Genomic DNA, 27,114 nt, shown 5'->3' on the forward strand with positions numbered 1-27,114 from the left:
TGAAACCACGACGAATCGATCAGGTACCGTTCTGCGTACGTTCCTTCTCCACTTCTCATGCTTCTGACTTGTTTATTTTTTACTGCTCACATGTAAAGGGAAATGTTTTGCGCTTACTTAATCATATGTTCGTCCTATAAGGCAACACATCTGGCCTCCTCCATTCCTGTTTTATTCGTCCGCGTTGTGCCTCGTCTCTGAAGGGTAGACGCCGCAGCGCGTGCGTGGGGCGGTCGCCGCGGTGCTCACAAGAACAACAGCCCTTCATCGTGTTAACAACACGCTGAAACTTACTGTCAGAGTTCGAGGTAACTTGTTACAAGCAACTCGTTACTGTAACTAAGTTCCTTTTTTGGTAACTTGTAACTTAACTCGGTACTTTTGCGCCGTGGTAACTTTCAGAGGAACTCGCTCCTTTTTCAGGGAACTTTGCAAAAGTAACTTAAGTTCCAAGTTACTTTTAACTCGCTTTTCATTCAGGTCCACATATTTTCTTGCTTTCTATCCGGTTTCTTCATGGTATTTTTTGCCATAAAACGTGATATTCAATGAACGACAGTATTTTATTCAGGAAGTAAGATCCGCTGCCATTGAAATGAAGCTGAACCATTGTGCGCTCACAGGGTGTAAGATGCAAAGCGTTCGAATAGACCTCTACCAGAGAAACGTCATCATGACATTGTTAGACAGACTGAAATCGGAAAGAGGGGACCGGGGCACACGAATGGGCACTTGTTCGCTGCCTCCCACTCAAATACGTAGTACCGAGGGTCGCGTCTCTTTAAGGGACTAGAGTCACCAAGTAAGCTTCGCTTCAGAGTATCGACACTGAGGTCAAAGGGAGAGCAGTAGCGCCATCTTGTTTCCGCACCACACCGGTACCATTCCCAGCTGAGGATCAAAGACGACTAACATAATGCTCGCTGTGGCAGAGAGAAGCGTATACCATTGTCTTGCGATAATCCATGTATTGTCCACCAGAGCGTCCCGAAGATGTTAAGGTGAACTCAAGGCCGTCAACTGCAGCTCGTAAACGAATGGAATATTTCACCGGTGCACGATAGATGGCATCGTGCGCAGTGCGCGTGCGCGTGAGAAGCGTGGCGCGGAAACAACATGGCGCATGCTCGCTCTTGAACTCAGTGTCGATACTCTGAAGCGTAGCTTATTTAGTGACTCTATAAAGGACTATATCGTAATCCCCTCAAGGCCGTGGCTTTTGGTCGCGACCTTGGTCACCTCTAGCTTCGAGCGTAGTTCAATTCTACCAAATTTTGGCGCTGTCGTACGCTATGACGTCATTTGTTTACAAACAGGGAGAGGTCTATCGTTCGACATAAACGACAACGATCTAAGCGTGTTGCACTCCTCCGCAGGCAACTCAAGGTCTAACTCAACTGCTCACGCGCGCTGCACCTGCATAATGCTATTTTGTGTCCGAAGTAACGTGGAAGTAACTCGTTCCTTTTTTTTTCAAGTAACTTAGTAACTGCGAGTTACATTTCAGGATGAAGAACTTCGTTATTAACGTAGTTACATTTTGCACACGGTAGCTTAACTTGTAAGGAGTTCTTTTTGACGGGTAACTTTTCAATCTATGCTTACTGTACGTCCTCGTTTGACTGCTAGGTGAAAAATTCCCGAAATCCATGATGTGGACGCGTAATGACGATACCAATGTGTCCTCGTTCGGGGAATTAGAAGAACTCTTTTTCTGACTTCCTTTATGTCCGAACCGTTTTGTTGCGATCCGGTTACCGCTGGTATCTTTTACGGTTCTGCTCCGGTTCGGCTTCCAAAGTGTCATGAAAATTTCGGTTTGGGTTCGGTTCCGGGAAAAATAACGGTGCGGGTGTGATGCACCCGCCTGCTCGCCTTGCTTCCACATATATCCCGCATATCCACATCCACACATATCCCGCCACTATATTCATCATCTCCAATCCAAGATATGCGAGCACCTATAAAAGTAACATGTACATGAAACCAAGAGGCACTCGCCCCAAAATCGTCTACGTGTGAGTGCGTTGTTTAGCCAATGCAGGAACCTGAAACAGCTGGTCAACTTATGTACTGTTCGAATTACAACTGCTGCAATGTGTTCTACCCCTGGCAAAGTTCTCTGAAACGGTATTGACTACCAACACAGAAAGCATGAAACGTAGCCAAACGATTGCATCTCATCTTGAAGTCAACCCCACATCTCCAATGCGTTCGTCACTGATAGGCAACCAGATTATGAAGACAGAGAAAAAAAAAGTCATAACGATAATCAGCTTTCATGCTTCACACCTCACCGCGTGTGATCATTGTTGACAGAAGGAGGTATAAATCTCAGAGAGGTAGAAAAAAAAGTTATATTTATTTATATATTTATTTACTTATTTGTATTTTTATGCTGCTGATGAACAGCAGCTACCTAGGTGATGGTGCACCGTAAATTGAAACATATCCAACAACATAATAGACTAGTAAAGGTAATAGTGGCCCAGTCAACACAACGTTGGAAATTCAACGCTGAAAACATGTTGAAAACCAACCATGTGAATGCAGGATCAACGTTGATAACTAACGTTGATTCAACCTGGCTAATGTCACAGCCAGAAAGGTTAAATTAGCAGCGTCCGGAACGCATATTCCACGTAACTGAAACACAGTTTATGCGTTAACTCAACGTATACCAATGTCGAAAAAGTGGAATAATTAACTGCAAACTGACAGCGTATAATTAACGTGCGTTGAAAGTATAAATTAAACGCAACTGCATTTTCAATTATTATTGAATGCATGCTATTTCTCGACGATTTTATTTCACAAATAAGCATCCCAGTCAACACACATTGTTGGCAGAATGCAGGATTAACGTTGAATATTGCTGGACAATGTAGAACGCAAAACGCGAACATTGGTTCCGCGCTGATTTTACGTAGTCAATTCGGCATGTCAAATGTTTTACGCGAATATAACGTGGATTTCAAATTAATAGTGGATTGTCATACGTGAATACAGCGTCGATAACTGTAATGGGAAGTCACAGAAGGACAGACGTCGAATATGCAGCGTTGCTTTTGCGAAAATTTTGCCTCATACCTTTAGCAAAAAGCAGGCTCAAACAATGTGGATCTGCCGCGCAGGCCGTTCAACAGCGCTTTACCAAGGTTGTTTTGCGTGATTCTGCTACTATTAACATTGCAAAATATCGTACAAAGAAAATATTAATATGGTAATAATACCATACGTGAGAAACCTATAGCTGATGGGAAACCAGTAACTGCTCTCGCAGTAATCCAGGCACGGTTATTTTATAAAATTCAGAGCGTCTTGAAAACCCTGCCTATTTCCATTCATTTTGCAAGGAAAATTAAAGATTTGGGCGTTTGAACCCCACTTTATCCGCCATCGGCCATCATCCCATCTTCTGTCCCCCCCCTCCCCCTGCCGTCTGAGAACCCCCACACCACCCGTACGACCGTACCACGTACCACCGTCAGCCTGGCACCCGGCCAGCCGGTCACAGGAGTAATCTGCGCAGAAGACGTATTTTTTCCCGTTTTTCCCGTTTCCCGTTTTGCGCGTTGCGCCGTTGCAGCGGTTAATTTCAAACCGTTCCAGACGCCGCTGGAGGATGGAGTTGAACACGACAGCGCCTCGATGTCTTGAAGGAGTGCGATAATTTCCAGCGCGAACAGCTCCAGCACAGGTTGAAGTTTGTGAAGCTTTAAGTGAGTATCCCCCTCATAGGTAACGGATGCACCACATGCGGCAACAGTCTATACAGGTAAACGGCCGTGGTATCTTTATTTATTAGCGTTCGTTTGCGACTCTACTGTTCTTCCAGTCGATTCAGCCTACCGAGTTCATGAAAATGAAAACGATCCTGGCTGTGCTTGTAGGCACATTAGCGTGCGTGCTACTTTTAATTTGTGCTCAATTCAGTGTAGTTTTCATCTTACATGTTGTTTTAGGACTCGGAAAGTGTCTCTTTGAGCCAGCTTGGAATCATTTACCGTCTAATGCGCTACAGGTAAGAATGCTACGTAAATCGGAAAATTCTCTGACGTTGATATGTCTGTATCATGGCTGTGCCGTTTTTCTCAGTGTGATTCGACGGTAGAACTTCTACTTGGCCGGTGAGTTCCAGACATTGGAAAACACGAAGTAACAATGAAATCGGTAGCCATTCATAGGGCAACAAGGGACCAGAGGCTACAGTGGCGTCGCTAGCAGCAGAACATGAGCTAATTATACTGGTGAGTAACATCGATGATCCTTCTTATTTACATATCATATTGTGATCGTATATATCGCACTTGTTATCGCATATCATATTGTGTGTGATCGCATATCATATTGTGATCGTAATCTGTATAAACGGACGCTGTGTGGTTTGCAAACATAAATAACCACAAAATGGTCTTGACACAGGCATGAGCAGCTCATCAGTTGACACTTCACGATTTTTTACAGATGCAACGTCCAAGTGCCTACGTGTACAGATAAGCAGAGGACCGAGCACAACCACAAGCCAATAGTGCAGGAGAAAAACACGAGGGCTATAGTAAATTCAAGTCAACACCTATGCCATATGTGCTTTGGGTAATAAACTGATTCTATTCCCCACTTTCCTGCGAAATTATTTTTATACCAGAATTGGGATGTCTAATGGGACATTGAAAGTGTTAAGGGGACATAATAAAATAGATGTAAAATTACATTGAACGTGTAATTTTTATCCTTGGAGAAACGTTGTAAAGCGCTGTTTATTTTATGCTCTCATGTCGTACAGTCTGGTACGTTGTATTCACATATAAACTGCATTTCATATACGTTAAATTTACGTTGATCGGCACTTGTTAAATTAACGCGTTTTCGAGCGGACATTTGACATCATGATTTCACGTTCGCTTTCATCGTCGATTCAACATTCATTTTGATGATATCCAACGTTTTTTCTACGTCGAATTTACAATAATGTGTTGACTGGGATAATGCCCTGATAATGGTCATGGATAATGACACAAGAATACGCTTGCCGTAAAGTTTTGTTCTCCTTACATTTTATTTCCACTGATAGTCCTGAGTTAACTGACCATTATAATTGTTGAAAGGCACCAGCACCTCGCGGGAAGCCACGTTGATTCGGCATCCAGGCTGTCTTCTTTCTTTGTGACTACGCCTGCATAAACGTGAACACAAACGACGCAAAAGATCAATTCGAACTGCTAAGAGAAAAACTTACGTTACGTCTTTGCACTTGCTCTCCGTTTGCTCAACATCTGCTTTTATGCACGCATCACCCTCTGTCCTGAAATACAACTGACAATAATTGCCAGACGAACAGACAATTCGGGAGCCCACCAAGTAATAGTGGCCCTATTTGCACACTCCACAAATGTAAACACAATATATGAGAACTCAAATCCCACGTGCACACACCTGCGCTTTCTGGGAATCATTCATAAACCGCACACACTGGACTTGCCAGCAGCGGTGAAAATCTCTGAATCAGCTTCCTGGTTGTAGAGAGAGCCCGTCGTAACCGCCATAACCAACTCTTATATCCCAGCAGTGTGAGCGAAACCAGTGCTTACCAATATCACAGTCACCAGCACAACCCGGTTCGAAACCAGAACAAGTCACGAAACCAGGAAGGAGCTGCAAAAGCGAAATAAACTTGAAACGCCAGCCTCAGTTTATGGGGGTTACGATCTGAGGAGAACGGCACCTGGTGCGGATTACCCGATCCTCGCTTTTTGAAAGGAACTCACTTGAATTGGATCGTGGATTGGATTGGATTAAATAATGCAGTTGCTTTACGTATGATATATCAACGTGATTTCTGCGTGTGCACTTTGCATGTGAAATCCTAAAGTAAAACTTGTGCAGAAACAACGTTATTCGTTCTACCTTTTCGGTTACGTTAAGTTCGAGCGTAAGAATCAACGCAGTCCAAACTTGCCCCGTTCCGCTACTGGTGTATGGGTGGTGAATCACCGTTGAATTCCTGCATTACGATTCGCATGCTGAAACATTATGTAAAATCTGCGCGAAATTCATGTTCGCAGTTCACTTTCATATTTCCAAGGATATTCAACGTGTATCTTACATTCTGTCAACCGTATTTCTTGACTGGGCTTTTGCGATGGTTTCTACTCTAGCACAGCTGATCCACTGTCACCATTAAGTGCCAAGTAAAATATTAGCGGGGTCATTCCAGGCGAAATGATCCAATGGGTGCGCTCGACCCCCCGCAGTTTTGGTTCACAAATTACCAAGCATTCCTTACAACAGGAAAAGGCACGTCTCCGAGATTTCCTCCAAAATATTTGCCCGCACAAGATTTACGCGGAGTCAAAGTTTGTAAGAATGACGTAAACAATACCGGAAAGTAAGTAGACTAGTGGTCAGAATGTTGTAGCTGGACAGATATTTGTGGTGCGGAACGGGAGAGCAGGGTTCAAATAATGTGGGAAGGTTAAAATATTCCCGCTCGTTCCACATTTGACCAGTCGAACGGACCCTGTTCGCCGTGCTATATCGTCCCACTTTGGGCCTCCAGAGTGAGAAATCCTAGACAAATACCACCAATACTACTAACCTAACCACTACCTCTTCCTAACCACTTCCTAACCACTTCCTAGCCTAACCTAACCACCTAACCACTAACCACTAACCTAACCACCAAACCACTTCCAATACCATCAGTTAATTTATTTCGAAGATTCAATTCGCAGTAGTGTTTGCTACATTTCATCCCAAAGTTTGAACTTTGTTCAAAGTTCGGTGATTTCGATGCGAATTTCGAAAATGAAGTGGTCGACGGGCAACAGTAAAAAGGTATGTAGATGATAGCTCGAAATGCAAAGCGAAACATATAGAAAAAGTAAAAAAAAATACTTTTCCATAATCGTGAGAAAATATTTTATATGTCGGGCATGGCATAAACACACCGTTCGGGTATACTGACGGCCGGCTCTCGTGGCCGTGGTTTGCAGAAGACGCATACCGCCTGGGTGACATCTGTACCGTAGTAGTTTGGACCTTCCGTTTTAAAAAGCTAAATTGTCTCCGTTGATATCATTTGTAATTCCAGCTTCGGCGTTCAGTCGTCGCAGTAACAGAAATGCAGAACGGTCCGTGAAGTGGTAATAGCGGTGGCGCTGCGCTCACAGGGGGAATAGGCAGTTTCCGGCCGTTTCCACAGCATCAGCGGCAGGGGCGGACTGGCCATAGGACTCGCGGCGAAATTTCCCGCTGGGCCAGTGAAGCTGGATACACACATTGGCCGCTCGGAAGGCCGCTTTTGTGAGCCGCATAGTGCTAATGACTACCAGTGTCACGAGTAAATGCTTACCTGCGCAGTGCCACCTCGATGCGGAAATTTGTGCCGGCGTTATCTGTGAATGCACGTTGATGCTGTGGAAACAGCCTATTGCCCCTCTGAGCGCAAAGCCACCGCCATCACGACTTCACAAACCGTCGTACCCCTATTTTACTGCCACGATTGAACACTGAAGAGGGAATTACTAATGATATTGTAGAGGAGGTTAGAGGAGGTAGTATTCCTCTACATGAGTCCTGACCGGCGATGATGGAATGTCCCAGTGGGCAAATGGACGTGGCCTCACGCTAGGACGGTGCCGGTAGAACTGGCTGCCAGGCGCAGTAGCATGCGGCAGCAGAGTGCGTCGCCGTCTTCTTGCACGCGCCGCCACATCATCAACACAGACCATTTAGTTTCTCAAAAATAAAGGTCCAGAAGTACTACGGTACAGCTGTCACCCAGCCGGCTTGCGTCTCCTGCAAACCACGGCCACGAGAGCCGCCCATCAGAATACCTGCACGGTCCGTACGTACCATGTCCGACATAAAAAATATTTTCTCGCGCTTATAGAAAAGTAATTTTTTACTTTTTCTGTATGTTTTGCTTTGCATTTCGAGCTATCATCTGCATCTTTTTACTGTTGCCCGTCGACCGCTTCATTTTTAAAATTCGCATCGAAATCACCGAATTTTGAACGAAGTTCAAACTTTGGGCATCGACAGACTCGACATCGAAACAAGTTAGCAAACAAACTCGACATCGAAACAAGTTAGCAAGGAAGCGAAAGAAGCAATTTGCAGGCAAGCTATCCGCTTCGCTGCAAAAGACATTCGTCCATTTAACGCAGTTGCTGGGCCTGGGTTTCTGGGCCTGGCTCAGGGCCTGATTAATATTGGCGCAGAGTACTGCACCGTGGACGTTGCGTGGTTAGTGCCACATCCGACAACGCTCTCTCGGAAGACAGCTGCTCTTGCAGAAGAGGTTCGTAGCAAAGTAAAAAATGTTGTTGTGCCCATCGCGAAGTCAGTTGGTGTGTCTGTAACTTTAGATCTATGGACTGGATGACCACAAAAAGGTTTGTTACCTCGGAGTCACAATCCACTACATTTAGCACTACAAACTGGTGGAACGAGTGTTGTGCACGAGCGAGTTCGATCCGGAACTGAAGAAAACTGGGGAAAATGTAAGGCTGGCATTACAGCAAGCTTTGAGGAGATATGGCCTACTCGACTACATGAACAATATTGTGTTCGTAACAGACAGGGGCTCGAATATGATCGCAGCGCTACGGGCAACGTGCTGTTTGAACTGTTCCGCGCACAGTTTGAATACTATCCTTGACCACGCTTTGCGAGCTGTCTCCGCCGAGGATACTAATAGCCCATTTTCTTTTCCCGAGCTTTCCGAGCCTGCAATTCGCTGGCGACATTTTTTAAATGATCCGCGTTGCAAAGTCGGTTAGAGCAGTCGCTCAAAGGTGATGTTGAAACACGGTGGAACAGCAAACTGGAAATGTTTGTCTCAACCTTGCGTCAGTGGGAAAAAAAATAGAAGACATTTTGAGAGAGAGAGATGAGATGTTCCGCCTCGATGCAATAAGCAAAACTTTCTTCGAGCTATTGGTTACATTTCTCACACCGTTCAAGAACGCTAGCGACGAACTGGAGTCGTCGTCAACACCTACGCTGCACATGGTTACCGTGTGGAAAAGACGGCTTATTCAACACTGCCAGGAAACAGCCCACGACTCAGATTTTTTGAGGCTGCTAAAGGAAAAGTCGAGGGTCCTAATCGAAGATAAGCTTGAGGTACATATGCTCCACAAAGTTGCTACGTTCCTGCACCCTAAATTGAAGGGTCTGAGAGTCTTGCAGGCGGAGGCAGAAAGGCACAGTGTCTATGATTAAGGTAGAAGGTTGATTGCGGAGCGCCCTGCGGAAAGAAGCTCAATGGAGCTGAGTCACAGCGCAGCAGAACCAGGGAGTGAGAAGGCGAAGAAGAGACCGAAGTTATCGGATACGCGCACACTGCTATCGGATTTCGAGGACTCAGATGAGGACGAAACAAAAGAAACGCATGAGGTCGCTAGATACATTTCTATGAAAGTCAAGGAGCCACCTGATGACTTCCTGTGCTGGTGGAAGCAACATCAAGCCGCTTTTCCAGAACTATGCAACATAGCCTGTTTTGTACATTGTGTTCCAGCTTCGAGCGCGCCCTCGGAGAGAGACTTTTCTATAGCAGGGCTAGTATTGCAAGGTCGCCGTGTGAACGTAAGTCCATCTTCTGTGGACGACCTTCTATTTTTACACAGCAACGTGCAATCAACAGCGTGCAGTAAAGTGTCTCTTTATCTCGCTTCGCTAGTTTGCGTGTTTGTTTGAAAAAGTCCCGATAGTCGTGAGTCGGGTTCATTACCCAGTGCTGCGGGGGGTCGGGCGCGGGTGGCACTTGGTTAAAGAAACGCGGGTTGCGGGCGGGTGCGGATAAGAAAATTCCTACTTGGTATCAGCGGAGCGTTAAGTTCTTACCTTCCAGAATCCGACAACTGAGCTGAACGGCCACGTCTGCGATAGGGAACAGCATGCACAGAAACTGGGGTGCCGGTGCTAGAGCCAATGATACTTCCATGGAGTGGGGAACCGACTTCGGAGCTCGCACCGGGCTTGACGTAGGATAATGGGCAACGCCATCACTGCGCTTTATTGCTAGGGCCACAATAGTACAGGCCTCAGTGAATATGTTAGTTGCGCGTCTTCCTACTCTGCACAAGGTTATGCGTTCGATCCTGCCCAGGGACGACAGCAACCCGGCGACAGGGTACAAGTTGCTTAGACAAGCCGTCTTTCGGGAAGGACTTTCGATCCATGTGGAGTGTGTTAAAGCTCAGCTATGCCGATATCCCAAATAGTCGAAACGGTTGTGATATTCTGAAAGCCCACATCCAGCTCTCCCCAAAATGCACCTTCATTCTCTCAGTTCGGTACAGTACCATGTCAAAAAAATAGATAATTCGTTCCGAAACACACATGGGCGCAGCCATTTTTATGACATAGATGCACCCGAACGGGCATTGTGACGTGTACGCTCCTTCGTACTTGTCAGTGGATTCCAGCTACGGCTTCTCGCGGCTTCACGTATATGTGCTTGAAGATGGCGGACAGCCGAGTTCCACCGTTCCGCGATAAGTAAACAGTGCAGCAGCTGCAAAGTCATTCGCGAACCAACCTCTGTGCGATGTTGTGACTGGAATTCGTCGTTTGTGTTTTGTGAGCACCTACAATTTGTATCAAGTCGCGTCCGCGTTAGCCCCTTTACAGCACTTGCCCATTGTAGAGACTGACGTTTCGACAGCCGTTTTAGCAAGAAAATGCCGACAGCGTTTTATTCTTGCAGGAAAAACTTGTGCTATGTAATTGAGAAACCGCATACTGCTATGGGACAGGTTTTACGTACGATTTATCAATGTGCAACAGCGTCGACGATGGTATGTAACGACGAGAGACGTAAAACGAAATACAAATCACATTTTAAACTTTTTGTGGGATTCTGTGCATTTTCCAGAAGCTTTCTTTGAATCACACACTCCCATGTGACGCTGCGTTCTGTGGCACGCTACAAACTACTGCAATTTATGTCTAACATCTGGATATTGTTTGTAATGAGCACCGTCGCACAAAAACATGCACACGAAAGTTCCAGTAGCCATGTGGTTGCACACTATGCAGACGGTGTTTTTAGAAATGTCGGGTCTGAAGAGTTAGGGCATAGCATAGATCCTAGAAATCAGGTGCACTTTATCCTTCTGTAGAGTGATCTTTCAATTCACAACTCAGCCCATGGGGTGTAAAAGTGTTAGAGGCAATAATGTGACTTGTCGTCCTGGGTGACATCAATGGCCAGCCTCGGAATGAATTCCGTGCTCAGGAATTATTGTACAAATCACTTCGTATGTAGGACATGATAAGGAATATGTAAGTTGCAACCTTGTCTGCAGCATTCTCGATTGCCTCTTACCTTTACAGTTAGAGACACGTTACCAAACCATTTGCAAAGGGCACTCTTACAGTGGCCGTGTAACTTGAGTTTTTAATTTATAAAATTGATAAAAATATAAGTATATAATATGTAATATGAAATTTATATCAAATAAAAAATAACATTTATAAGAAGAATTTATCAAAAATAAATAAAAAGGCTTCATGGAAGCAGTCCGTTAGCATACCCATTGCACATGAAGCACAATTATATATGCTTGGACATCATCTAATTAATCTTCTGAATCATATGTGTGGCTGCATACGAATTTTTTATGCGCATGCTCTACCTTCCTATTCCTACACACGAATAACACTGAATATATGTGAAGTGGCAAAAAGCAACGCTAGACTCTACAATCATTGTGCCCCTTTAACGTTTCCACATTTATGTCTCGTGAACAGGAAATATCTCACTAGAAAAGAAGACATTTGTGCATTGGTTGGCAAGCAAATAAATATATTTACATCTTCCATCAATCAACAATGTTGTGACCTGGTGCAAATATTAATGTCAACAAGGAAAGTACTTACAAATTATTCCTATGTATTCAAATGCAGATATGACAATTCTCTTTTTGTACCTCAGCACAGTACAGTTTCAAAATTAACAAACTGCACAGCATCAGCAATCTTAAAGTATCTCAAGAGGGGAATCACATACAGCTCCAATAATAGACTGTGCAAACAAAGCTAAAAAAAACAAAGTACTTCAAGAAAAATCTGAATAATCGGTTGCCGTTGTGATATGTACTACTATACACAGTTCATGAATGGAACATGTTACCTCATTGCATTGCCTCCATGTGAGCACTAGAACAGGCAGCTTTTTAGGTCGCTCTTTTCGTGTTTTTCTATTGTCTTTTTTTGCTTTCTGTTTTTGCAAAAAGGGTTATGTATCTCCCCCTCTCCTCATTCTATTTCACAGGCAGCCATAGTATCATTCTGAGTGTGCCCGTGCGTTCCCTTTGAGATAACGTATCTCGGACAGAAGCAAATTCAACAGCGGACTGCTTACACATGCAACTTTCTTGGATTGCTCTAACCACTGGTTATTTAACCGCTGCCTTGAGCTGTGTGTTCTGGAAATTTAGGCAGCATCCAGAGTCCCTGCAATCTGTTGCCATGTTTCTCGAGGGCATCAAAAGTCTGTCCTTGGCTGCCTGTGTTTCACTATGGCTCTCAGATACAAACTACCCCACTTCAACACAGTAGAAAACACAGATTTATAAATAGCATCTGTTGATTGCACTGTACATACCCCCCATATAAATGATCATAGTGGATACTACATCTTGTGCGATAATGTCAGGAACACAAAAAAGCTAGATCTGACACCACTCTTACGTCGTAGTAGTAGTATTTGTGTGAAACTACGCCATTCCTGTCCTGCAAATAATTTAAACCACATGTTTCATCTGCCAGCGTGATGATCCCCTGAAAAGCAATTCCCACTTGGCCGGAACTACCGGTTCTGAAACCTATCCCTGACATGTGTAGCCATCAGGGAGGAAACCCAAGGGCTGCGGTGGAAAAGACAAACACACACGGGCTATGTTCTCACTGTGTATCAGCTGCTCCGGATACTAAGAAGAACATGTTCCAAATTAATATAACATGGCTTGACATGATACGCTGGTGAAAGCTAACCAATAAAATTAGTTGTTAAATGTACAATACATAAACACTTGCCATAATATGACAGCTTCCTTCCTGCATTCATGCGCTACCATTCAACCCACATAAACAGTGTACTGAATTTTTTTATAACATTATACGCTCGTTTGACAGAACTTGAACAAGATTACATAGCACACGATAAAAGTAGACTGAACATAATGTGCAGAAAAAATGGCTAGGAAGCAAGCGAGCTGGTGAAGATGATGCATATGTAAAACGCCGAGACTATAGGGAACACAAAGGGACGTGTTTGTGTCTGTCCCTTCGTGTTCCCTAGTCTTGGGGTTTTACATCATGCATAATGTGCAGCTTTCCATTCACGCTTAATGGGCGTAGCAGTAATGCATGAAGGCCACTGCTAAGTTGTGTTGAGAAACACCACTTTATGTTTGCCATGTCTAAATGAAAGGTACTTGACCTGATCCAAATTAACCGTTCTGAGTCTGGAACACACAAAGAGAAAAACGCAACACACGCCACAACATTAACATATAGGCAAATGAGCTGTGGCGAGCTCCACCTTGGGACGAAGTCAACAAGTAATTCACCAAAAATCAATGAGTGCCTGAAATGTAACATCTCTGACTGGTAGCAGGACGGTCCACGTTCAATTCCTGGTGCTAGCACTGACTGGCTTTTTCATGAATTATTTGTTGAAGTTTCGATGTGCTTGAGAACCATTCGTCAACCATTAGGAAGGGAGTTGCCTCAGGACAGAAGCCGCCGATATTTCGAACAGAGACTGTTCTTCTGCCCAGAAGAAGAACAGTCTCTGTTCGAAATATCGGCGGCTTCTGTCCTGAGGCAACTCCCTTCCTACATCTCTACCGGTTCGCTGGATTTCTACCCATCTACATTCGTGAACTATTGTATCCTCATGAGGTGATGAGGGTTTGTCATCCCAAAGAGACTCCCTTTCTGGCATGTGTCCTTATGGATGCTCATCACTGCAGAAAAAAAAAAGCATTTAATGAGAAGAAATGGATAGTCGTATTTACTGTATAATGATTGTGCACAACAGAACGTCGAGTTTCGTACAGAAGGCTGTACTTCTTGAGGTCTAACATCAAGTTACAAAATTCCGGAATATATGACATGTTTTAAGGTAGAGAACAAGTAGAGTTATTGAGTTGTCGAGTTGAGTTGAGGGGGGAGTTTTACCCCCTTTTATTTTATGATATATGATTGTATAATTATTTTATATCTGTACCAACCCTCGCTCTCACATTACAACATGTTTTATATATTCTGGGATTTTGTAACTTCATGTTAGACATTAACAAGAGCAGCCTTGTGCAAGAAAGTCTCGTCTCATTAAAATGTAGATGCTCTCAACAGTCTTCTCTCTGTTGTGAATCTCTATCGCAGCATACCTGCACATTGCTGTTCTACGTACTGTGACTTTGCAGTAAGAGTATGGACTTTGGGTAAAAAGACTACGAAGCAGTGCTCTGGTATTTTTGCCTATCGAACAGTGTGTATGTATGCAGTATGCACACAGTGTGCACCGGACCCACTAAAAATGTAATGAATGTGGCATTGCCCACGGTAATGCACCAAGTTCAACACAATTATTGTAGAATCCAGGTATTTTAGCTTAAATGTCAATCCAGTACCACATCCAGTGTGAAGTTGTGACAAATAAATAGTTTCCATTTTTCTTAGCTCTCATAACACAGACAGTGAATTAAGAGTAGACAATGTTAACATGAATTCTGAGCTATTCTTCAATTAAAGATTCACAGATAGTAAAGGCTCCTTCCTCAATGGACGTTGATGACACTGAAAATTCTAAAACGTTATCAGAGGCGACATCAGCTTCTGTGTGTCAAAGGATTGTATGTCCAACAGTAATCCAGCTAACAGTAACAAAAATGTGCAAAAGACAAATTGACTGAACTAAGGTAACGTACCTTCTATATCAGACAGTGAAGCTTGTAACACCCCATCCGCAGGAACCAGTGTCCAGACAGCAAACGTGCTTGAACTGGGAGATAGCAGCTAATCGGAATGGCGACCTTTGTTTTCCACCCTGAAAGCACAGGTTGTAACTTTGAGGGCAGATTTAAAAGTGGTGTCAAGATGTCTGCATGCGAGCGCACATGAAAGTTGAACATAGGTGAATACTCAAATTATAATATCACATTGTCATACCTGTTAGTAGAGGTAGACTGCAACTAACGTGTCAGCAATTTCTTCATGCACCAGATGCAAGCCAGATCCTGCTTCATTTCAGCCTTCAGCGTGCACCTGTGATAATTCAGAAGTTAGATTATCAATACTATTGTGTTGTTAATCGTGGTTATATAAGAGTAAGCGCAGTAGGACAGCTGCACAATCGATTCATTAAGCTTGCTATTTTTTATATCTGAACCTCGACTTACCTTTTTTGCTCTCGTTTTTTGCCTTGATCCTCCGTGGCACGTTCAAAATGTTGTGCGTCGGGCACCTCAGATTTTCATCAGACGATTTCGTGCTGAGATTCCAAATTGCCTCTGGAGTCGCGCGTAACCTATGATAACATTCGTGGACGAAATCCTTGCCGTGGAAATTAGCAGGCACCACCGTCAGCCAAGAGCTTCGCACTGCTTGGTCTTTTGGCAGCTTATAATAGGTAACACTTGAATGCTCCGATGAATTGTTCTAACAGCGTAGCACCGTCGCATCTTCGACAACTTCGCATTGGCATATCACGTATCATATCACTCCAGCCCATAAAAGGCAAGGTCAGAACAAGGAAGTGCACTTTCCAAACGACGCCGTCCCAAAAAAATATTCACATGCTTTGTTTCCGGCTTAGCAATAACATAACAGCTGTTCGCTTATGTACGACGCACAGAGGACGAAACAAAAGAAGCCAAGCGGCCAAGCCGAGAGTTCATGCCAAGCCAAAGGCAGATAAACCGAGAGCAGTGACGTCGGTGCGCCAGTGCGCAGGGTTTGCCGACGGTCTGACGGGCGGGCTTGAGAACTACTACTTGAGAAAAAATGTTTTCTAAAAGACTACGAACGGTCGGACCAAGATATTTCGCACACACATTCAGTATTCGCTAACGAACACACAGCGCGAGTATCGCTGAGTTCTGCGGCACTTCAAAATCGGCATATCTGACCTTTAAGGACGTGCGCTAAGATCTCAGCGGGCGTTAAAGAAGTGTCACGTGGGCAGAATTCATCCATGCACCAACCACTGACGTAGCTTGTCATTATAGTTACCGCTAGAAGTACAGGAATCAGTTGGAATTTCTAATGCGCTAAGAGAAAACAAGGAAAGAAAGAGGGAGATGCTTACGCGGACAGCTATGGTCCTGTGTTGGTGACGTCTGGGGATTCAATTTGTATTGGAATTTTTGAGGGGCTCGATCGACAAGTGTTTGGGTAACTAAAGAGACCGCGAACTACGCGAAATAATAAGTGCACAGGCCATTACTATTCAACGCGAGCCTTCGGCTACGTTGGAAACAGGTCCGGTTATCAGTGCGCACTACCATAAGAAAGTCAGTTTTGCAGGGCAACGATTCAGTTGTACATAAGGATATCAAAAAGAGCTGATTAGTCTCACGCTTATCGAGATCATATGAGTGAAACTGTTAACCGCCCCTACGAAGAACTTTGACTGCATAGCAGGAAGTCGCGGTTTATCTGGTGCAGTTATCTAAGGGGTTCCATCGGTCTAGCCAAATGATGGACTTTTTTGTCAAAAACTGACTGTGATGTGTAAGCCAACAAGGATGCGACACTCACACGACCGTCGAAGTCTGTAGTGCGTACAAACCGACATCGCATACTGGCTGCGACCATGAATATTATTAACATGATGTGCGCGAGAAAAGCATCACAATCGTATACCGCACTTGCGATGTTGCTTTTGCTGTCTGGGTCAAAGCATAAGCAGAAAATCGCTAGTGCAGTTCATTGATATGTAGCGAGATAGTGAAGATAACGAAAACAATGTGCAACACCTCCGCGGTACTGGTTAGACCATTAGTGATTAGGAATAAGGTCAGTCACCCTTAGGCGATACGAATTAGTGCTCTCAACGAAAATGAATACGAGGTTGAGTTGGACACTAGTTCCTTAAACTATAAGCTGCAAGCAGTCCATATGTGCGCGTTAGAAAGCAAGACGGACCTTGAAAATCCCTAGCCTTCCGCTTAAAAGTAGGAGGAATCCAATCTTTACTACATATCTCAAGGACAGCCAAAGAACGAGAGCTTCCTGCTGCGTGGAATCCGTGCTACGTAGCGCTCCTACTTTCGCCGTGGCGTTTGCTTCCTGTACGGCGTTTTGTCGATCTGTAGCGTGAGGTGTCCCCCTGTCGATTCCTATTCGTCCAAACACGCACGTTGCAGGCGTACTAAGACCCGGTTAGATGTTTAATTCAATCCTTAGAAACAAGAGTAGCTAGCCCAGTGGCGTATAGGAAGAAAAAATATCCGGAGGGTTCTATTTGGACTTTACGTGGCGGAGAAAGATTTCATCATCGTCTGTCTCTCCCAAATGCAGGTGAGATTTCGGTGACTTTGTATTCTAGAGCACCCCCTCCCCATCTCTGGCTACGCCACTGGGTTAGTGTATTCCAGTGATGGCCACTAACTGGTTCTGCAGTAGTTTAACTATGTACTGCGTGGTTACTTGTCTGTAAATATGTAAGTACGTATGCGTGTTATGTAGTTTTGTTGCTGATGTTTCATCGCGTGTCCTGCGTGGTATATTTGTCTGTAAATATGTAAGTACGTATGCCTGTTATGTTTGTAATGTACCTCTGTTAGTATCCCACTGTATATGTATTATATATATGTCTGTACATAACTATTTGTGCGTTTATGTCTGTATTGTATCCACTGTGAGTTATGTGTATTGTATGCGCCAACACCATGGCCTTAGCGGCCGCTCTTGGGCACTAATAAAAATTATTATTATTATTATAACTTCTAACTACTTCGCGATGGAGTAGTTTAACTGGCAGTTCAACTACTTTTCAGGGGAGTAGTTAAAACTACTGCTTGAACTGCAATGTTTTTAACTACCTCTATAACAGTACTATACGTAGGTAGCAGGACACAGACATTGCCATCAGGGCAGCGCCACCGTCGCGTCTGCGCCGACTTTTTTCTCGATTTCTTTTTCCCGCGGCCAGCGAGAGGCACGTGGGCGAAGGGTTGTCCGAGCGCTTACTGGTGGGCAGAAGGCAGCGCATGCGCTTTTTGTCGTGCATTTTTTTCGCCTGGGCCGAATTCGTTCGTGATTTTTCTGCCTGGGCCAAATTTGCTCGCAATTTCTTTTCCGCTGCAACAGCCTGGCGGTGGGCGGTTGCACGCAAATATGGACATGCAAAGGATAGTCAAGTACAAGTGAAAGTATATTTATTCAAGTCATTAGTGACGGGAATTATGTTGTGACTCAGTGTGAACGAGCAAACCCAGCCAAAAGACCTGAAGCAGAAGAAACACAATACTACACACGTAACAACGATTATGCATATTACAGGTATGAAGCAATAGCATTGAAGAGGTATTGCACAGGAAGAATCAAACACAATATTTTGTATTAACGGTAATTATACATGCAAGTTTTCAATGAATCATAATTAAAATTGAGTGGCACATTTAATCAAAGAAGATACTCTTAATCAATACGATTGCAATCAAAATTACAAGTTTCATTATTAAAACTCTAACATTCTGATATGTGAGCACCATCATAGCAATAGTGTAGTTTTATTTACAATTCTGTTAGATACACGTAGTTTCAAGAACAATTGGGAAAGCTAAGTTGAATATTCATTCATGAGACCAATTTAATTAATGAACGTTTTTACGAAATGATCGGTGGTCGGCACGGTGGCGGAGGGCTTTTTTTCAAACTGGGGTGATTCCTTTGGCGATTTTGTACCAAAAGCAATCCACAGACCGACTGCTGCGACGTCACTCATGATCTCAGTTATCCCGCGACGTAATCCCCCAATTATTATTTATTATTAATATTTGCGATTTTGCAGTCTGGACAAACTGCAGTCAAATTTTTATTCTCAGATGGCGCGTAGGCAGTTTACATGCAAGTAGTCGGGACATGAACACTGTCATCCCAGCCAGGCGATGATACCGTCACACCTGAGCCGGCTTCTTTGGCGATTTTTCCGCGAGGCGCCGACTTTATTCGTATTGTTTTTTTTTTTTTCAACAACCGTGTGGTAGGCGGTTTATATGCAACTAGGGACTATGCACAACTATGTACAACTCTGCACACCGGCAACCCACCAGGCGGCGGTGCCGTCACACCTGGGCCGACTTCATTCACATTTTTTTCCGACTGGGTCGACTCCATCCATATTTTTTTCCTCTACAACAGCTGCGTGGTGGGCGGTTTACATGCAAGTATAGACATGCAGGCTGCCAACACAGCCAAGCGATGCTACCATCACACCTAGGCCAACTTCACAGGTATTTTTTTCCTTACAACAGATACGCACTGGCCAGTATACACGCAAGTATAGACATACAATGGACAATCATACACAAAAGTACAAGATGCAGTATGTTTATTAAAGCCAATAGTGGCAGAAATTATGTTGTGACTGTGTGAAGGAGAAAGACCCAGCAAAAAAACATGAAACAGAAGAAACACAGTACACATAATAAAGAATATACTTGCGTATTACAGGTATGAAGCAATAGCATTGAAGAGGTGTCACACAGAAAGAATCAAACACAATATTTTGTATTAACGATAATTATACACGCAAGTTCTCAATGAATCATAATTAAAATTGAGTTGCACATTTAATCAAAGATATTCTTAATCAATACGATTACAATCAAATTAAAAGTTTTATTATAAAATGTCTGAAACGTGAGCACCATGATTGCAATAGCGCAGTTTTAATTACAAGCTCTGTAAGATTTAAGTAATTTCATGCACAATAGGGAAGCTAAGTTTCCAACAGCACACATATTTATTTCAACAGCTTCTTATGATGTGAATAGCACACACGCAAGGGAATAATGGGAAACACGATCGACGCTAGTACTAATAGAGAGCCAAACCCAACCTACAATCAGGTAGCTTAACTGCATGCAGTTAACTACTGGACGTCACAGCAAATAATATCAGAGGGTTCACGTGGCCACTGAAAGAGCAGACGCAATAGGGTTTATTCACACGACGTCATCCGCAGGAGACCGCCACTGTCGCTTGCAGGCAGATGTGCTGCCTGGGAGACTCATTTCGGCTGTAGTTCGAGTCACACGGGCTCCGCCTTGGCGAACGTCATGTGTCACGTGAGAAGGTCGCTTCTGTTCACGCGCTGGCCGCTGGGGATTCTTGATTCTTCTAGCTGCGGAGAGATGTGGAATGTGGACATGTGCTCGTAGTTTTATAAGGTAAATGTGTTTTACGCGCACTACTGCATAGCCTTGCTGGATAGACATGAGATGAGTTTGTGTAAAACCGACAGAGGTTCGCTACACGGAGTGCATTCAGCTGGTTCTTCCTCTCGAGCGAAACGGGGTAGTGTCTGAAGTTTCACCGCTTCCCCGGGCAAAATAGGAAAGCCGACCGGTGACAGCGCTGAGTATCTGTCACTCAAAATAATTCATACGGCAAGGAAAGCTTTTGTTCGTTTATTAAACCAAGCATATCATTCCAGATTGCAAGAAGAAGAGTAACTCGTTCACTAGTCTTCGCGGGCAAGATGGGGGGAGGGGGAGGGATATATTTATTACACAAAAATTAAAAAAAGAGGGGGAGGAAACGCAAGATGGGGATCAGTGGTTGCCGAACGGCAACAAAAGTGCGTGCTGCTGAACTTCGAAAAATTTTGCGATCAACAACTACAAATCGCAAGAGGACTGTTCTGAATTCCCTGAACTTTCGTCTTCTGTCACGTCACCTTAAAGGGACGGTCTCGTACCCCCTGCCTCTCTCATAAAGTGTACCATTCGATTGTCCTTTTTTGCAAATGGAATACTGCGAATTTACCCGACCAAACACGTCACGGTTATTAAATAACCGAATTAAATTGAAAAAGATTGTAGAGCATGCCGCGATCTGAAATGGCAACAGTAAGAACGGCCACGTGGGCCTGCGGGAAAGTCCGTAATAGGATACAGAAATCGTCTGCTTTTGCGCGCGCTACTGCACCGGCGTGAACAGACGACTTTCAGAAGTTACTGGGGACCGCGGCAACTCTCGTATATTTTCTCTCAGTTCTAACTCGAAAAACGTACAGTCTAATAAGTGGCCCACGTGGTGGTTTAGAACAACAATATTAACCCTCAGAGAAAAGTTAAAAGTCGCAAGACAACCCCACCCACAATCACAAATCTAAAGTCGCCGGCCACCGGCACGCGCGGTCGCATTACAGCTCCGACCAAAAATATATTACGCGCGCTTCCATTACACTCCTCGTTGCACACTGATCATGTTTCGAAATGAAGTGTCACTGACGACGTACATTGAGAGGGAGTGCGTGTCTAAAAACCGCGGAAAGAAAACACGTGACTTAGCTTCCACGTATCCGATTATGCGCCACACTGTCGGAGACCCCACAGTCAATGCACGGGCTACATTCTCCGATCGCGGAGATATACAGGGTGTCCCAGAAAACGTGTCATTGAATTATAATAAAAAAACTACACCACCTAGAGTCATGCGGTCAATGACATTTGTTCTTACTGGGTTTTTGCCACCTCCTCATGTGAATGTCGTGTAACGTAAGTTTAATTATGTAAATTTTTGCGAGCTTAAGTCGGAAATTTGCCTAGTAAAGGTCACTTTTTTACCCCACCAATGTGAAGAGCGTGTCTAATTTAGTCAAATTAGTGATAATTGACAGAGATATTCAGGAGCTATCCCATCGGAAAAAATAGCCGAACATCATGCTCTACGGAGGTCGCACAGAATAGCGCACGATGAATTTTTCAGCGCAATCTTTGTCAGTCCGACGAAAGGAGGTTGGAAACCCAGCCCTCCCCGACATCGCAGAAAGAGATAAAACAGGCAGGGCTTATCACGTTCGACTTTCGCTGGGATAATGCTTTCCCTCTCCCAATTTTAGGAACATCTACTTTTTCTACTATCACTCTGTGGGCTGGCTTCGGAACCTCCTTTCGTCGCAGTGAGAGCGATTGCGCTCAAAAAGTCATCGCGCGCTATGGTCCGGTGCTCCGAAAAACATGATATTCGGGTATTTTTTCCGATGGGATAGCTCGTGAATATCACTGTGAATTATCATGGATTTGAGTGAATTCGGCACGCTCTTCATATTGGTGGGGTAAAAAAGTGACCTTTACTTGGCAAATTTCCGAGTTCAGTTCGCAAATATTTACATAATTAAACTTGGAGTACATGACATTCACATTAGGAGGTGGCAAAAACCTAATAAGAACAAACGCTGTTGACCGCATGATTCTAGGTGGCGTAGTTTTTTTATTATAATTCAATGACACGTTTTCTGGGACACCCTGTATGCCTGAGTGTCCCCATTTCGAGAGCAAAGGGGATGACTCAACCCAAGGTAGGGAAGGATAACGGACGTATTTTGGTTACCGTTTCTACTTTCGTTACTGCTATAATTTCGTTTCCGTTATCTGTTTCTGATACTGGCCATTCAATTTCGTTTCCGTTACGTTTCCGTTACTGTTTCCGGTAATGCAACGGTTGTTACAGAGCTGCGAGATGAAAGCCCTTCGGTCTCCGTCAGCACCCTGTTTTGCGTAAGTGCCTTCGGTGTCACGCGTACACACTACACAAGTAATTTTACGTCGTTGGGACGCGCACATTTTGCAAGATAAAAAAATAAAATGTAGGAACATGTCTTCAGTCTTAAGTCACTCAGAATCCAGCAACTCAAGATGGGCGTAACCTTCATTCAATGTCGCATTCATAAGCAGACGCTCTCAGTAGTAAATAATACTGTCATGGCCACGGTGAAATTAGAAAAAAAGAACAAACAAAATAAGTAACTAAATAGTAGGCTGTCATCCTCGTGCTATGGTGGAGTATAGTAATGTGTTGATGTCTTGGAGTTATGAGGACTGGGATGAGGTAAGCGACGGATGCACCCTCGAGATCCAATATTGCGCTTTCCTTCATTGCTTTCGTGCAGTATGTGGAGCATTACAGGGAATGTAGTCATCAAAACAAAAAACAAAAAAAAATGAAAAGCCATTCAAATGTCATCGCACAACAGCAATAGTTATTAACCGAATTCAATACCGGACTACAAATTCGTTTCCGTTTCTGTTTCCGGTAATGGAGGAACGTGGTATGCGTTTCCGTTTCTGTTAACGTTATCATCTCCAATTTCGGTAATATACCGTTCCTGTTTCCGTTACCATTAACGTTACCCTTCCCTGTCCCAAGGTGCTTCTGCAAGTTAGTTACCGTGACAACGGCGATGTACCCGCAGGCCGACGTCATGTGTGACGTTGCATGAGAGAAGCGCAGCTTTCGTCGTCTGCTATTACGGCACGTCTCGACAAATTTCTCGAAAACCACTTGGTTATTCTGAATGAAAGTTTGACGGTTGTATGTGTATACAGTACTTGTGAAGATAGTTTTGGCTAAGTTTCGGAATCGCCCCTACTCTAGGAGACCTTCCCTTTAACACACGGACAACTGCAGTAATACAATTTAGACTAAGTGCGACAGGTGTGAGCAAGCAGTTATGTCTGTAATGTAATGTGTGATTCAAATGTGTGCTCAAATCGCTGGAAACATAAAATAAAATAAAAGAGCGAAAGAATAGACTGAGGGCAATATACCCATATGATTATTCTATTCCATTTAATGAAAGAGTTTCTCTGTATCTGTTCTTGTTAATATCTATATCTCGAAATTCGGAAGCACGTACAACAACCATAATAAATGATAGAGAAGTATGATGATGTGCGATGTTTACCCCTAGTAGCCTCAGGACCCTACCCTACTTCACAGAGGCTAATATGAGAGTAAACACGTTACACCTACAAAAGTTACACATAGCCATGATAATCTATACTATTTTGTGAAGTAAGATAAATGTGAAAATCGCCGTGCACCGAATACATAATGCTGAATTCGAAAAGCCGTAATGGGGTAACACGCCTCGGACAGCAGTACACAGGCAACGGCGTAAATAATATTTCATGACGTGTTGGAAGTGCTGACTGTTTCAACGGAACATTTAACGGAATGTTTATCGTGTGCTCAATCTGACGGGCTGCGTACATATAACCACTCTCAATACCTTTTTTGTAGTTAGAACTCCCCAAAAACTCTCATAAATTGCCCTACTTGCAAACAGTTCTGCCGCCATGAACATACCAATCTCACCTCCCCGCCTTTGCTCTTCCTGCCATCTCTGCCTCATCCCTTGCTGTCTCTGTCCCTTCTCACGTGACATATGACGCACGCCATGAGGCGGAGCCTGTGTGACTCGAACTACAGCCAAGGGCCCGAAACTCGCCAGTTCCATTGTGGGATAAAGTGAGGCACTTCATGCGTTTCGCGTCATCGGACGTCAGAAAACGTCATAAATTGAACGTCATGGAGACATCCGGTGGCTAGTGATTACTGATTGGTTCCCATGAGAATGAATTCGTTTTCTGAGCGATGATTGGCCGCTTTCAAATTTGTTCGCGAGCGCTCAAACAGGCGACAGCGCGGCGGCTGTGCCGGTTGGAACCGGCGTCCATGGAGTCGCCGGCGTCCGTTACAGACGGCTCGTGTTATGTAGCGGTTGGGTTGGAGTATGAGTTGTGATTTTTCCTGTTTAAAAACGCAAGCTGTGTCATGTGAGTGCCCTTGAACAGTCACATCTGCCAAGTGAGATGACTACGCCACATTTCTGCTCTGCTTCTTGGTGTAGAAAAGATTCGAGAGTCCGAACGCCCGGTCAACGACTGCCGACAGGTAAGTCATTTGTCATTGCTTGTTGCCTTACAACACCGCATTCACTTCGTGTATTGTGAATAAGTTGCTTAACAGTCAGTAAATCGGGACCGGAATACGCTCTGGCCCAGACAGACAGCGTAGGGTTGCAGATACGACGGTAGACTATATTTCTGTTCGTGAAACATTATCATCTAAATGTTATGATTAAACACCCGCTCACGTCGTACCATATAAACGCTATGACGCCATAAGACGCTATACCATACCATATGGCGCTCATACCATATGACGCTACTGTAAGTCTGACTCTCGGTGATTTCGCTCGACAAGTTTCGTCCGACGTTGACTTAGTAGCTGTTCAGTACGTAGCGCCAAAGCGTCAGGGTATTCGGCATGAATATATCATTGTGAAGTAGCGCAATAAAATGTATTTTTTGTACTAAGGTCGCTCATCACACCCCATGGCTACGAGCTTCTCACAACCCAACCACCGTTCTTATTTTTAGCGTTCAATAGCACCTTTATTCTTTCTGTTTAAATTGCAACTTTCACATGCATAGCTGTGTATCTGATACTAATTTTCATCTTGCAGCCACTGAGCTCCAGCCCCCAGTAGCAGTCCTTGCAAGAGGCAGTCTGACATTATCAGGCTTCTTCAAGCAAATTCCGGAGCAATATTAATGTCATGTTGTTTTCGTTACAGCAAGTCATGCTGTATACGTCTTGCTTTGTATAACCGCATGTCGCACAATAGAATACTTCATGTGACAAGAACAACCAAGGCTCAGTCGTATTCCTGTAACTCCCACTGCAATCCGACAAACGCGAACAAAAAAACAGTGAATGGAAGAAAAACGAGGAACAACAAAGAGGACGGGAAGCAGAGCAGAGAGGAGGGGAGTAGTGTGAGAGAAACGGATAACACGTCATTTACATCATTCGCGACATAATCAAAAAAGAAAAAAAAATATGGTGGCTAGTCCTCAGTTATTGGTCCAGCTCCGGAGGTCACGTGAGTTTTCAGCTACAATAGATTTCTACTACAGCTTCGCGCCCCTGCTACAGCCGAAAATAGTCTCCCGTGCTGCATCGGCCGCCATATTGTAGGTCCCATCCAAGCCGCTACCCATATTGTACTCACCGTATATCTGGAGTTTCAAAGTTATTGTGCTGTGTGATTTGTAGCATATCCAAACAATTTCCATTTTTTCGACGTTAATAGTCATCCAAAAAGCATATGGCAGCGAAAGAATGCGGGAACATGACTTCGAGGGACCTACAGTATGGCGGCGATGTGACGTCAGTGAATAAACCCTATACTGTGACTTCTTTTGGAAAATAAGTTGTGGGCACGCACCTGAAAAAGCGTTGCAGTAAAGCATTAGCGATCTTGTTGTAGCGTTCTTTCCGATTCCACTGGTGTCGACAAAGGAAGCATGTTTTTTTAAACGAATCGAAGTAGACGATGGGGGCGCTGCGCCATTAGGCTGGACTTGATATATTGTTATCACATCATCACACAAGTGTAGAGGTGAGGAACTGTCGCTGTGCTCGAGAACTTCCGCGTGAGGAAGACCCCGGTGTGCCCGTGTTCCACGTTTGATACTGCACGAGTGATCATCCAAGACTGGTAACAAAAGTGTATCAGACCATCAGCACGTTGGCGTGACGACAGATGCGTAATCGAGTAGCAGTACTCCTTGGAACCAGTGGAAAACACTGCGGTAAATCATTAGCGGTCGTGTTGTCGCGTACTTTCCAAGACCGCTCGCCGTGAATTGCCTGCATGACAACAAAAACGAGTGTTTATTTCGAGTGTTGTTTTTCAAGTAAGTGAAACCGATAAAACAAACGGCATGCAGCGAAGCGAAGGAGGCGACGCCCAACACCACCTGGACACCACCGTGACGTCCCATAAATTGGGATCCGTTTACCAAGAGGAATTATGACAAGTTAACGAAGGTTCAAAATCAAGCACTGAGATTTATTTTTAACAGTTACGGCACTTCTATTACAATGTTATAGCAAAGAGGAAACTTAGGCAGCATCCCGGACAGATTTAGGATGGAGAGACTCAAATTCTTGTACCAAATAGTGCGTGGAATATATAACATCGACATAGATTCTTACACACGGTTTCGCGAACTTCGTCCTACAAGAAGCTCTCATAGTACCCTTTTCCAAGAACCATTCGCA

General features: G+C 44.1%; 1 protein-coding gene and 1 long non-coding RNA gene across 6 annotated transcripts in view; both read left to right on the forward strand.

The window, feature by feature from the left end:
- The window catches only part of LOC135379041 (uncharacterized), a 297,822-nt gene that overhangs the window by 208,114 nt on the left and 62,594 nt on the right, over positions 1–27,114 (forward strand). The window lies entirely within an intron of this gene.
- Positions 3,893–4,128, forward strand: LOC135376380 (uncharacterized). Its single transcript, XR_010417671.1, has 3 exons — positions 3,893–3,903; positions 3,966–4,024; positions 4,099–4,128. It is a non-coding gene; the product is annotated as an uncharacterized LOC135376380 (long non-coding RNA).

The sequence above is a fragment of the Ornithodoros turicata genome, chromosome 1 (assembly GCF_037126465.1).
Source record: "Ornithodoros turicata isolate Travis chromosome 1, ASM3712646v1, whole genome shotgun sequence".
Classification (NCBI taxonomy): domain Eukaryota; kingdom Metazoa; phylum Arthropoda; class Arachnida; order Ixodida; family Argasidae; genus Ornithodoros; species Ornithodoros turicata.